We start from the raw sequence: 14,736 nt of genomic DNA, 5'->3' as shown, positions 1-14,736 counted from the left end.
CCAAATTCTGCCTGTATTTACAGAGAGCGACTCAATCTTGGGTCAGATCCTGCGCTGATGTAAATCAAGCCAGATGCAATGACACAATTGAACAACAGCAGTCAGCACCAGCTGAAGATCTTCCTTTGCCTGCAAGAGTGTCATTAAAAAAATTGGTGTGACCTTAATGACAGAGTGCCTGAAATTTCTTAGTGCTTGTTCTGAGTGGCAGCAATGCCCCACTGACACCGTGCCGCGGAGCTCACTGGAACTGCTCGTGTAGGAAATCGCTACCTCTGCCGCTTGCTTTGGAAGGAGATCTGTTATAAATTTCCCTGCATTTATTCAAGTGGCTAATTAGCCTGTAGCACACAAGAAACACCACACTAACTGTGAGTTATATTTACCGCCCTGACTCAAACATACGGGGTTGCACTCCATCACAGCCAGCAAGGTTTTATAACTTGGTAGTTTGATCCAGAAAGTCTTCAAAACTACTTTGAAGATGAAGTGGGCTACGTGAGTAAAAAGTACTAACATATAATATTCAATAACACAAATTTCAAAACATACAGCTTTAGTCCCAACTTTGCAAGTGCCATAGTGCAGCGACTCTAAGCAAAAACGAAGGAAGCCATGTGCTGGCATATACAGCTCCATACGGCTTCAGCTCATTCCAGCAGGAACAAGCCCATCCATAAGATCAGCAGAATAGTCAGACTTTGTTTAAACCTGATGCTGATTTACAGAGTACTTTCTCGGACCAAGGACAAGATCCATTTTTTCACTGGCCATTAGAAGTATTTATAAAATTGCAAACCACAGGTTACACTCCAGTTCTCTTCATAACAAAACCGGCTTGTCCCGTGACACTACTGCAGACACACGTGTAGAGAAAGGAAGAGTGTATAGATTCATACAATAAGGAAACCACTGATTTTATAGAAAAAGACAAATGAAATTAAAAAAAAAAAAGACAAGCCTTAAGGAAAACTTCAGCTTTCTTTCACAAAGAATTTCTATTATTTAGCAAAATTTAGCACTTACTAAGCTTTCTGGAGAGTGTGAATGCATTTCCAGGCTAAGCACACCTAGGTGAGCAGGATCAGGACAGCAGACACACTGCTCCCATCTCTCTCATCTGGCAGCATGGCAGAGGCAGTGACTTCAATTGCTTGAAAGCAATTTTTCAGAGACTTCCAACTAAGTAAGTTCTATCTCAATCCTTTTCATGACTGGTGGACCTTGCAAAAATACATGTGCAAAGAAACAAGTACTGAGATTTGTGCGTTTAACCAGTGAGTTATTCTTCCTAAGAGGAGAATTCCCATGTGGGTGGACAAGCAGATTTTGCATTCTTCAAATTACAGCGCTTATTAAAGGAGTGGCCATTAGCTCACCCTGTCAGTGCATTTATCCATCTAATTTCTATTCTAAGTCATCATAAGATATAGCTACTGGCTGTGCAGATACTGCTTATTTTTGGCAGGAATGCTGTGGCTTTTGTTAGAACAAAATTCACAACAAAATTCTGTCCTTGAGTAGCTACAGGTTGAGAGAAAAGATAAAGAAGTGGAAGCCATGAGCTGCAGCAGTTGCTCCTGGACTGATGCACAGTAGGCTGAACTGCGTCAGGCACCTGAAGGAATAATTCAGCTTCATACTGCCTCATTTTTGATGGGCAAACAGGTAAGGTGAGATATATCGAACTGATCTAAGTACACACAGATATTAGTGAAGCTTGGCGATTAACCTATCACAGTGTAGCCAGGATCTGTTAAGACCCCATGTCTCACACTAACACAAAATCCATACTATCTTCAGGTTCCCTGTCCACATTTGATTTTTCTTTATTATTAACTCAGAACATTCCTCCTCATGGAAGAAGCCAAAACAAAGGTATGATTGTCTCAGAAAATGTGATAAGTGGATGGGATCGAGCCACCTAAACTGCCCAACATTTTTCCTGAAGTCTCTGCGGTTGCACAAGCCCGACGCGCATGTTCGCTTCTTACCAGCACAAGAGCAGAAAATGGCTGCCACTCAGGTGCCTCCGGGTCCGCTCATTACAGAGCCATAAAGCTGCCGTACGAGGTGATGAGCCTCACAGCTCAGCAAGTTCAAGGGAGGAGGTACAAGCTGAGAGAGTTTCTCCCGAGGGACATGTAACCGTGCCGCCAGTCCTGCACGGATCAGTGCGGCTTCGGATGGCGGGCCTGCGGGCCGCCTGAAGGCCTCGTGTTGCCCTCTGACACTACTCCTGGGGCAAGGCCAGAAAGAATAGCAGTTTAGCCTAGAAGGACTAAACTGCAGGACATTAAAATCCCAACAGATTGTAATATCACATCATCCCAACCTGTTATATTTTTAACCCACAATAAATACTCAGATCACCAGAGGGCAAATTTAAAAAAATAGTAAAATAAATCACAGGCTGCAGAATTCACCCTCCTTGGAGTTGCACATGGTTGGAAGTCTTGAGCTGGTTCCTAAAATATCACGGAAATCTCTCCCGAATGACACCAGGGTACTGAAGAGCAAAATGCTCTTTGAAAATCACTATGATTCTCACTTTTACCAACACAGCTAAGTATGTCTCGCAAAACAAATACCTGCAAGCATGTGGGATCATCACAAGTTAGCATAGTAAACACTTTTCTAAGCCTACGGTAGCTGGCAGAGAGGATAAACAACTGAACCAAGTAAAACTATGTGGAGAGAATAAAAGGAAGCATGAGGGGGTGGTGTCTGAATCTCCTCAGATACTCACTGTCAAAAACGGGCCTTCAGTTGAAGCGGTTTGATCAGGCTGGTAAGCTTTTGATCATGAAGATAGCTTGGTTTTTAACCTTACTAGGTGATTTTTCAAAGCTTTTTACCTCCCCTGTACATCAGGGATAGGAGAAAGGTCTTTAGCAAAGGCAGATTTTACCACTGGAACAAACAACAGCTCTCTCCTCTGTCCCATTTAGGAATTCAAGCTTCAGAGAAAACAGCAAATAACACATAACAATAACTCAATCGTCCATCCTGCTACACACAGGGTCACGGGATGTTATCAGTCTGGTTTGCCCTTCTCAGTTGTGCTCGATGCCTGGCACGGCCATGCTCCCCACTCCCAGACACCCTTCTGTACCGACCTGCGTGCTCCCCAGTAGCTGCCACTCCAGCAGCTACAAAGATGATATTGTACCTCCTGGAAGAAGACATTGATAAAGAGTGGGAAATCTTGTCCTTACGTGTCAAGATGAAGCCTTGACACTCTATTCTGACACATACAGAAAAAAAAATTGCTAAAATGAAATGTTTTATCTAACTTTTTCAGGTGAGCTGAGAACTAAAATGAACATATACAATTTTTCCAGCCACAGCAGTGATTTGCAATCAATTTCTAAATCTTTTTCAGTTCCATAATTTTTGTTTCAGTAGAATTCTATGAAAAGCATTCATCAGAGAAAATTGATGGGAGTCTTTAAAGGACATTGGCTTTCACTATAAATTGCCTCATTGTAAAATATGATGTTAAGCAAATCATACAAAGTCTGTTTTGAGTGTTGCCACTTGAAACTGGAAGAGGTAGGCAGAAGCCGGATTTTTGACTTACAAGAGAACTCAGAAACATTTTAAATGTGATTACTAAATGCAAGTACATAGCACCGGCTCTCATTAATTCCATGGGCTAAGCCATTATTCCTTCTTTGCCTTTCCTGTTTTTTCTGGAATCAAGCAACCGATTCAGCCAACAGTGACCTTATCCAGAGTTAACTGAAATCAATGGCATTAGTAGGCTCTGGAGCAGGCCCAAAACCAATGTGCGTCCAAGGGCTTTTGTATATCTTTAATCACGTGGGTAAGCCTCCGCACATTTAGATTCCAATGGATCCAATCATTAAATCAGTTATGCAGTGTTTAACTTCACATATGGAGAGTGGTCCCCTGTTGGTTATTGAAAACGGTCTCTATTAAGAGGAGAAGGTTATTTCTACAATCTATTTCTGATGAAAATGTGTATTTCTACAGGTGTCAGTGTTCCAGCAGGGTTGGCACCTACTGGGAAGGCTGACTAATTTTCGCTCTACTTCTGCCTTTTCGGACATGTCGCTGTGTGTCAGGAAGCAGAGGTATCGGCTTGTGAAACACACATTCCTCTGATGCAAGCATCTGGCTTCTTGGCAGCCAAGTCGTGACAGGTTCTGCAGCAGCTGTGATGGCTCCATGCTCTTTCAGATGGTTAAATAGTCTTGGTTTTTAGCCTAGCTGTTTGTTTTCTGCTGCACTCCTGGATGAAAGCCCATTTGCCCTTTTAATCAATGAACTGGCCACTGGATTAGAGTAATCAGTTACATTTTTGTACATGTCAGAGCAGAGATTCTTGCCTGGAAACTGCCAGCTATACAGCCCTGCGCTCTTGACGCGATGCTTAACCTTGTCCTGCTCCGTCCTGACGCCTTTACACACCAAAGGAAAGGTCATCTTCCCAAAGTGAGAGTAAGTGCTAGAACAGCTTTCTTCATCCCTCAGTCATAGAATTTCATAGCTCCTGCTTTGTTACAGGAGATGGTAATCAGATAAAACAGAGCAAATAAGGAATACAATTTATTTATTTCAGATGGCTTTATAAATGGTCTTCCCATGTGCACGCACCAGATGGAGATAAGAATCTGGCTGGAGGCTTCAGCCTTACGCCTTGCGGCACAGAGGTAACAGCACATCAACTTATTAAGAGAAAAAAAATCTTCAGAGAAGATTACATAAATCAGAACTAAATTTTATTTAAATTGCCTTTAAACATGTTATGCAAATCCACAATATAACAAACTGTTCCAAGTAGTTCCCTTGAACAAGCGAGCATGTGGCACTCCTAACATCAAATGTGATAACACAACATCAGAATGGAGTTCTCACAGGGATATCGCGATGATCGAAAGCTGCCATCTACCTGTCAGCCATTTGTAAACCCAGCTCCACCTTTTCACCCCACATGATAATGTGTCTCTCTGTGACGGATATCCTTTCGCCTCTCCCTGCTGCTTGTGGATGAAAAATAAGCAATAAACTGACTTGGGCAGGCTACGTTCTTCCTTGCCAGGCTTTTAGTCTGTGTCCTCCTTGTGCTTGCCACATGAAGGTTTTTTTTGTGGGGTTAAAGTATGGTTACTTCTATCTTCACTGGAATAGGGAAACTGCACAAACAGGCCAAGTCCTGCTCCTGCTGCAGAGAGATCTTGAGGAGGGAACAAATCTTCCCTGCTATCTACCTTCACGTGTTTTATCGATCCCTTGATGATGAGCTAGTAACAATCTGATCAGTCCTACCATCCGCTCTGTTTGCCAAAGCACTCACACATGCAGTTAATCAATACCCACAAGTAGCTCCGGTCACGCCAAAACGATGCCTGTGGAAACGATACATCAGTGTCACCATGGGTCCCAACCACATCAGGTCACGTGTAGCCTAACAGAGTGACCAAAGCTGGCACTCAGCACCCTCCTTTCACAAAGGCTGTAAGAAAACATCAATCCTGAAACTGTTTGATATATATCAGTTTCATTTAAAGTTCTCCATGTGCCTCTAAGTCCATCTTCAAAGCGCTACCAGCACAGGACTTACTAAAGAAGAGCTGCAACATGCCTCACTGTAATACCATACAATTCCATACTGTGACATACAATGTAAGCTGATAAAAGCATCCTATTTTACTGACTGACTATTATCACCAACAGTCTGTCTGAAATGCCTTGCCAGTATTCTGGTCTCATAGCACCCTAAGATCCACAGAAAGTTGATCCATGTCACAGGTAAAATGCTCATGGAGTAAACTGCTTGCTTAAAGCTCAAGTGGAGCCACCAACAAATTAAAGTCTAGGAATTACTGCTCCCAGTAGTGACAACAGAGCCCTGGACAATACCATGAAGTCTTACGCAACAGTACCTCGATACAAGTCCTCAAGCCTCTCTCTGCTGTCCTCTTGAAATATCCTGGGTTGTTGTAGAAAGCAGTAATAAACTGTACACACACTAGGATTTCAACAATATGCTATGATTACTTTAAATCTGTGAAATATAACAACTCCTAACAGCTAGCTACACACTTTCCAGGGAAGGAGACCAAAGTGTGTCTTTACAAAAAGGATGATGAAACAGCTTGAAATTATTTTGGTGAGGAGAAAGGTTTCCTCGTTCTCCTGAAAGAAAAAAAGCCCTCCATTCTGTTTGTCTGGGTAGAAAAGGGCAGGTATATCAAAGGAAGGTTGTTCTGGTTTATCACACTGCCTTCTCCGCTACAGTACTGAAGATTTTATTGCATGCTATAAAGAGAGGAAAAACTCATCTTGTAATCATATAAACACAGTGAACAACACAGAAGAAGTATCAATTACTTTTGCAAGTTTCAGTGATAGCCTCAACCCCTGCGGATAATTTCAAATGGTATGATAAAGACTTCAGTTAGATTAAAAGCATCAAAAGCAAACCAGCATTCAAAAACAAACGATTCCATCTCTGCTATGTGAGTTACCATAAATTTTCTGAACTGGCAGATTTCCCTCCTAGCTGTTCAGCTGTTCCTTCCCCACAGGTAAAACAAGTCAATCTGTTTGAGAAGACAATTTGCCACCCAGCTTACTTAATGCCACACATTAAAATAAAATGACTGAATAATTTTGATGTCAAAGAGCTGTTTGAATAGGAAACCATGGTTAAAAGAAACAACCGCAATAGAGAAACGCAATCAGATGCTGCTGACTTCCATGTGAATTAGATCTAAATAAAATAACTGTCCAAGTTCGGGTCTCATATTTTACATGGAACTTTTCTCAAATCTTTCCACAGATCCCTGCATATTTGTTATTCACTGTTTACTTTAATTCCACAATCCAAATTTTGCACAGTGATTTTAGTATAAACACAAACGTGACTAACAGACAACAGTAGATCTGTGATAAATTTTTATCCATCTGGAATTAAACATGACAAAGTCCTGTAGCATGCTAGCAAGTCAATGTAGCTGCATTTTCCATTCCCTTTGTGCCAACACATGTGACTACGGAAAGTGCACGGAAGTGCAGAAGAGCGGTGCTAGGTGGTATTCACACAGTGCAGGGCAACGGCTTGCAGAGATGTTTGAGCAGCTTTGAGTAAGTTCCTGCGGTTCTGGGAGGCAACTTGGCCACGTTAGCTCGCCGTCATGGAGCAGAATGCAGGAAATACCCTCAGCAGAACCCCACACGAGCGCGGTTTCAGTCCTGCCCCAGCCCAGCAAGCAGGTTCCAAACCAGCTCAGTTATCGCCGCATGACGCTGCTGCATGACCACCAGAAGTATCAAAAGTGTCCATTATACTTTCAGAAAGAGAAAGCAGGAAAATGCTTTATCTTCACAGTGTAAGTCACAAACTGAAAAGGCTTTCGTAGTCGTGGTGCGAGCTCATTTGATTCATCCTAAAACACCGTTCTTAGCTGAAAGCATAAAAGCAGCTCTGAGGTTGAGCACCAACTTTGAAATGGGCTGTGACAACGTGAAGCAAGACTCACCCTTGCTTTTTGATCAAATGAAGGGCCAGGGCTCGGGCCAGTTAACTGTCTTCTTATCCCTGCTAAAGAAACTTAAGTGCATACTGACGAGCACTGCTAGGGCCTGCTCCGCGTTCCCTTTACCTCAAATACAATCTTAGCAATTCAGATGAGCAACTCCAACCTGCTTTCAAAGGCTGAGTGCCATACGCTTAGCTTTCATACGCTCATGAATATACACCTTGATGAAAGGGATTAGCTGTCACTGGCCAGAGGCACTTGCTTTGTATATTGGGTACATTCTGAAAGGATGAACCCTTTACAGTTTTAACCCAGATATTCTTGCTGTACTTTATGTTCTAGGTTGCTCTGCTGAACTACTTCAATAGAGTCTTGTGTGTTGGCCAAGAGGTCAGCCATCACAGACACCTGGAGCAGCTTCTCTGAGGTCTCCCTTGCCCCATCGCTGCTTTCTTACCCCTCCAACATCACAGACACAGCAGTTCTCAGCATGCAGAAGAGAATCTTACTCTGTATGAGTTGTCATTATTGGTTAGTATTCTTTCTATGATGCCCCAGGTAAATGGACAATGTTTAAGAATTTTAAATAAGGTCCGTTCTGCTTATTGTCTACAATATCGACAACTTCCCTTCAGAGCTCTTCCAAACATCCCAGAAGCTTGGACATGAATAATTTCTGCAGTGCTCCATCTTTGGCACATGTCTTTAAACAGATGGAAATTACTGTTATGCAGCCTTAGGACATATCAAGATCTCTTTTTGTTTCTGTAATGAGGCCCAATTAATACCTAGGACTTTCTGCCACTCAAAGGATTTCAAAATGTCAGGATTTCAGCCAGAACTGTAATGCTGATGTGTGCTTTCATGATATAATCTAATTATCTAAACCAATATCAACATAAGTGATGATAGTCATTCTTATTCTACAGGAAACTTAGGTATTCTGCTATATTAAAAAAAATATGTGCTATAAAAGACTTTTCTCTTTCCCATTGCAAGGTCAGCATTACACCTGAGTATACTTTCAAATTAGAGTAATTCTACTGAGCTAGACAGTCTTTGGGCCCATCTCCGTGAAGGTTTTGCTATAAAATAAGACAGGACAGTACAGTCGTCACTCTGTGCCACCTTACCATGTAGAGGCCATTAGAAATATCTGCACAGAGAATCCCTGTGGAATAGCTGTATCGTATTAATTTACTGCTAATTTTGCAGTAACTTCTCCATGTAGTCAAGGCCATAAAACTACATTTCTATTTTTAAGGCTTACACATTTCAGAAGCTTTTCCATAAAATGAAACCGATGAAAAACAGTATTTATAAAATGTCCCAGATTAATAACTTAATTATAGCTTATTCACCTGGCAGGACCTCCAGGGTTACCACTCCCCCTTGAAAAAGTCAATTTATGAATGCTTGAAAAGCCTATGGTAATTTTTGAATTTCGCCTTGTTCATAAGAAGTTTGCTCTGATTATTTACTATTTTAAGACCCAGCAATTCTGGGCGAATGATAAGATGACACTTCCTCCTAATTAACTTTACAGTTCACCTTTTTTTTTTTCCCTCCACCTGCAGCACCACGAACCCCCAAAATAAATCTCAGCATCTCTGCCTGATCCAATACGAATGCTCACTGTGTTTTCCAGCTGCTACCTAACAAACCTGAAAATTTCCACCAAACTCCGAATCCTGACCGCCAGAACAGATTGAAAAATACTGGATTAGTGTACATAGATGCATTACAAACCAGAAATTTACAACCAGGACTAAGCTGAACGTTATTAAAATACAGCATAACTGAGCACAAGTAAGCCTGGTGTCTTCTTTCCTCTCCTCCCCTCTTCTCAGAAGGATTCAGTGACCAGATAGTTGGGCCAGATAAACAGTAAATGCCACTGTAACTTAATGGGGACTATGTACACGCAAAACAGAAATGGTAAATATAATGACAGGAGTTGGTTTAACACTACATGTTATGATTTTTAAAAATATATTTAATTATTACTGTCAGAAACTGTGCTAAAAATAGGTTATTGAGTCACATTTTTTCTAAATGACAGATTAATGTAGGAATGCAGCATTCACAAGGAACTGTTTGTACTAGGCGCTGTATTTCCTCTCCACCCAGCAGAACTTCCAGAAGAACATCATATGAATTTTGCAAATATATCAAGGAGAGAACAGACACCAAACGCTGTAAAATCTAGAAGATCACAGACATGCAAGTATACGCAGGTGCTATAAGCAACCTGTATTTTCTGCCTGCCAAAAAGGCCTCTCTAATCACCAGCTTAGTGAGAATGTCCTCATTGCTCTGATATTTTCCCTGCAGCCACAAGAATTTTTAAATACATATGCAGCCATTTGATAGTATCACCTAGAATAACAAACTTAGCAAGTGACAGTGTGCGTCAAGGCCCTTGAAGGTTACATACATTTATATACATCTTGCAAATTAGTCTACATGTGCAGGCTCTCTGTACAGTTATTAACATACTATCATCAGTTTTCAAGAAAGAGAAGGAAGAATTTGGATTTTAGCTATTCCTGTAGCCCTGACTCAGGCATAATTCTCCCTAAATTGAGTGGAGAATCAAACCTTATGGGGAGATTAAATGACTTTAGCTCACTGTTCCAGCACATCACACTTGCAGAGCCGGTTTTGTTCGGAAAAGTTTGGTGTCAGGAGCTGAAACCACAATTGCTGGCTATCCAAGCAGCTGCTTGGGATGAGCCGCCCCACACCGCACGGGGCTGTGGGTAAGGCGGGCAGTGTGCTGGAGCAGGGCTGTCTGACACCAGGCACTTCAGACCCCCTCACAAGGGAGATCTGTCTCTCAAGCCACTCAAGCCAGCATAACTTTAATTTACTCAAAATAAGGGTAGGGTCATGCCTTATATACTTACATGTTCCCCTGCTTCCATGGGGAACAGCAGTGTCGCCTGGTGCTATGAACTAGAAAACTGGTTGCCCAAAACAATGCCAAAGCAGAGGACAAACAACAGTGTAGCTCCCACACCAGCACTCCTGTGGCTGCCTCTACTACTCCACAGCTCCTGGGCCTGGTTTCTCCAGAAAATGCCAAGGAGTCACCCCAAAACTATCAATTCTACTTTTTCCAACTATGAAGTATTCATTTTCTATGGATATCTTACGGAAAATAGTTGCCATCAAGATGGCATATTCTGGAAGTATTTTTGAGGAAAATAGCGCAGGTGTTGGGAGGAAGGCAGCATCAGAGATCTATCTCAGAGATAGATCTTCACCTGGAATGTCTTCTACCCGACCAAGTACACGTGAGCGCTCCAGCAGCCTAACCAGCCACCTCAGCTGTGTACCGACTTCACAGCTATCTTTTCTTTCTGTCTAGGAACTACACAATGACGTCTGCACCTTACCACAACACTTACCCCTTGCTCTAGAATTTCAGCTTTAATTAAAAGTTTCTACACCTTATGCCTGGAAGGAAGATTTATCAAAACACAAGCAGAACATAAACGTTCAACCTCAGGGACAAGGGAGCAGAACAGAGCTGGCAGATCTTTAAGGATGCTCTCCATAAAGCGCAAGAGCTCTCAATCCCCAGCTGTAAGAAATCAGGAAAGGAAGGCCAGAGACTGGCATGGCTGAGTTGAGAACTGCTGGGCAACTAAAGGGCAAGAAGGAAATGCACAGGCAGTGGAAGCAGAGACAAGTGTCCTGGGAAAAGTATAACCCAGTTGTGTAGGGATGGGGTCAGCAAGGCCAAGGCATGGCTGGAGCTGAACTTGGCAAGAGATGCCAAGAATAACAAGAAGTGCTTCCACTGGTATGTCAGCCGGAAAAGGAAGGTCACAGAAAGTGTACCCCCTTTGATGACCAAGACTGGCAAACTGGTTACAACAGATGAGGAGAAGGCTGAGGTACTCAACAACATTTTTGCCTCAGTCTTCACTGGCAAACTCTCTTCCCACACCTCTCGAGTGGACGGACCGCAAGATGGGGACTGGAGGGGCAAAGTCCCTCCCACTGGAAGAGAAAATCAGGTTCACGACCGCCTGAGGAAACTGAACATACGTAAGTTTAAGGTGCATCCCAGAGTCCTGAGGGAACTGGCTGATGTAGTTGCCAAGCCACTCTCCATGAACTTTGAAAAGTCATGGCAGTCAGATGAAGTCCCTGCCAACTGGAAAAAGGGAAACACTGCACTCATTTTTAAAAAGGGTAGAAGGAGGATCCTGGGAAGTATTGACCTGTCAGCCTCACTTCTGTGCCTGAAAAAATCACAGAACAGATCATTCTAGAAGCTAAGCTAAGGCACGTGGAGGGCAGGGAGGTGATTCCAGACAGCCAGCATGGCTTCACCAAGGGCAAAGCCTGACCAACCTGGTGGTCTTCTACAATGGAGTGACTACATCAGCGGACAAGGGAAGACCTAAGGATGTCGTCTACCTGGACTTCAGTAAGGCCTTTGACACAGTCCCCCACAACATCCTTCTCTCTAAATTGAGGAGATACAGATTCAATGGGTGGGCTGTTTAGTGGATGAGGAATTAGTTGGATGGTTGCATTCAGAGGGTAGTGGTCAACAGTTCAATGTCCAGATTGGAGACTGGTGACAAGTGGTGTCCCTCAGAGGTCCGTATTGATACCAGCACTGTTTAATATCTTCATCAACGATGTAGACAGAGGAACTGAGTGCATCCTAAGCAAGTCTGCAGATGACACCAAACTGAGTGGTGCAGTTGACAACTGAGGGACAGGATGCCATCCAGAGGGACCTGGACAAGCTTGAGAAGTGGGCCCATGAGGTTCAACAAGGCCATGTGCAAGGGCTTGTACATGGGTGGGGCAATCCCTAGAATCTCAGCTTCATTGAGAACATCAGCTATTTAATAAATATTAAAGTGCATTGGGGTTTTTTTGCCACCATTCTCAAAGTGGCCTAACATTCTGCCTTCAGCCCTACTGCTTCCCCTCAACAGTGCCAAATGGAAACGTGTACTTTTTTTCTATCCAAAACATATTTAAAAACAAGATATTAACAGATTACAATACATTGAATTGAACAACAGCATAATGGATTTATTTAGTAGAGCTTTCCTAAAGGCACATATTTACACATTTGCTTAGGTAAAATCTCCCTCCTTTCAAAAAAACTTGAGTTGCAACCGAGAATTTCAGAAAACGTCGCAAGATGTACCCTGCATGGGGTACAGAGCTTGCTTCATTAGTGTCTGTGTCACAGCTGCTCAGAAACTGCCTCTTGTCCACATATTTAATACCACGGTTAAAAGCCTGACCCAAAGCCCATTGATGTCAACGGGAATCTCTTACCTTCCGCGGGATTCGGGTAAGCGTACTGCGAGCTGCACTGCGCCAAGCGCCGCCAAAGGAGGGACACTCCACAAAGAGCATTCCCAAACAAGACCCAAAACCGCAGGGGCAAGTCACACCCTGCTTGTGGCTGATCCCTATCGTGCAGTCCTGTCTCAGACGGCAAATCTCCCAGCCTCCAGGGAACGGCAGACAAACACTTTAGTCATGGCATGCTGCGGAGGGCATACAAAACCAGTTTTGTTTCAGGACAAAACCACAGAAACAATGAGGCACGGCGGCGGTTTCACAAATCCGCAGTCACTCATGTCGCAGTTTCGCATTACACCGGGCCCGGTGCTGCATGAGATGCTGCCAGAAGGCATGGACCAGTCCCTCTCCCCATGCCAGGACTGCCGTCCCGTCTCCTCTCATGTGCCCCATCACACAGCTGAAGGGTGACTCAGCTCAGCTCCCAGATGGAAATCATCCCTGCTGCTCACGCACACAGAATCTGTCTGTCCATATAGATGGACACACTAACGCTGAGCAGAATCACCCTGTGGCCACACAATCATGGGACACTGTGAAAAGAAGGGGAGGAAGAGAAACCTGTGGGTAATGGTGAGGCAGAGCTGGGCTAGCACGCACAGCCACAGCTATCCTAGGTTAAAATGAAGTCACATTCAGGTGAGTTACCAGGAAAAAGGCTGTTATGTGATCTTCTATTGCACATCATTCAGCACAGTGATGTGTGCTGTGCTTGCACAAAATACCCTTAAATTCTTGAATATTGCTTTTATTTCCTACTGTAATGAAAGATATAAAGCTATTAAACTTACCCCATACAAAAATCAAATCTATTGTCTATACTGAGCCAAGTGTATGGATGTTCCAACCCCATCAACATTCACTGAAGAGGGTTATAGTAGGCAATTCTTTTGCTCAGATTGGCTTTAAAGCCTCAGGCACTTGTGCGCCGTCAGAAATCTACCCAGTAGCTACAGCTTTCAGTCATGTACCTAGTTACTGTACAAGTGCCTTCATGGGATTACATGGGGGAAGAAAGGAAAACAAGGTGGAACCCAACGTATCATCCCCTCTCCTATCTTAAGGGAAAACCAGAGATTGTCCCCTATTCCCATTACTCTTTCTTCATTCCTGCTCAAGGGTGAACAATAGCACCCAGCGGCCACACTCACGGGAAGAATGGAACTTCCTTCACCACAAAAATGCTGCTCTTCTCAAATGCTTCAAGCTGCTAAGTATCCTTGAAACATACAGCTTCAAGGGAGAGGTCCTCTGCCTCCACAGCACTCAGCAACCATGCTGGTGCTAGAAAGCTGAATTGAGCTTTACCTACACATTACGCCAGAGGAAAAAAGACCAAAAAAAAGCCAGCGGTCCTCACTCCTTTTAGTGTAAATACATTTTCTTATCTCACATTCCAAATCACACATTCATAAGCTGGTTGTGTGCAGGGTCTGATAAGTACTGAGCCAGTTCAGGATTAAAATACACTGCTAAAAGATCAGTCTTCAGAAATGAAAGGTTTGGACAAGTGGGAACAACTTCAGTTTGTTGTTAGGGCAGTGCTTTGTTGCACCATACAGACCTGAACAGCTCCAGGACCAAGGCTGGTACGAAGATGGGAATTCAGCTGCAACACAAGGAAGCTCTTCCCCTTGCTACTGGCACTTATTCACATAGCTGCAATCAAAGAGTGCCTCGCACCTGAATTTCGTCAAGACAGAAAAATAAATTACCATATGAGTCACCATTTCTAAGTTTCTTACTGAACAAGAGCACATGCAAAAATCTAACAAATCACTTTGCGTAACACAATTTCCAATACATTGCCGAAGACCCAAATGACTAAAGAACTCGCAGGCCCAGGCGACGCCGCATGGCTGGGAAACAGTCATGT

The 14,736-nt window shown here is 43.2% G+C and overlaps 1 protein-coding gene across 1 annotated transcript in view; it reads right to left on the bottom strand.

Annotated features, from left to right (window-relative positions):
* NCKAP5 (NCK associated protein 5) overlaps positions 1 to 14,470 on the bottom strand; it is a 398,473-nt gene extending 384,003 nt beyond the window's left edge. Inside the window, exon 1 of the mRNA XM_086751339.1 lies at positions 14,425 to 14,470. The gene's annotated coding sequence lies outside the window, so the exon portion shown is untranslated. The remainder of the gene's footprint in view (positions 1 to 14,424) is intronic.
* Between the last annotated feature and the right edge of the window lie 266 nt (positions 14,471 to 14,736).

The sequence above is a fragment of the Chlamydotis macqueenii genome, chromosome 6 (genome assembly GCF_036417535.1).
Source record: "Chlamydotis macqueenii isolate bChlMac1 chromosome 6, bChlMac1.mat, whole genome shotgun sequence".
NCBI lineage: Eukaryota > Metazoa > Chordata > Aves > Otidiformes > Otididae > Chlamydotis > Chlamydotis macqueenii.
This window is presented reverse-complemented; position numbering and strand designations above follow the sequence as displayed.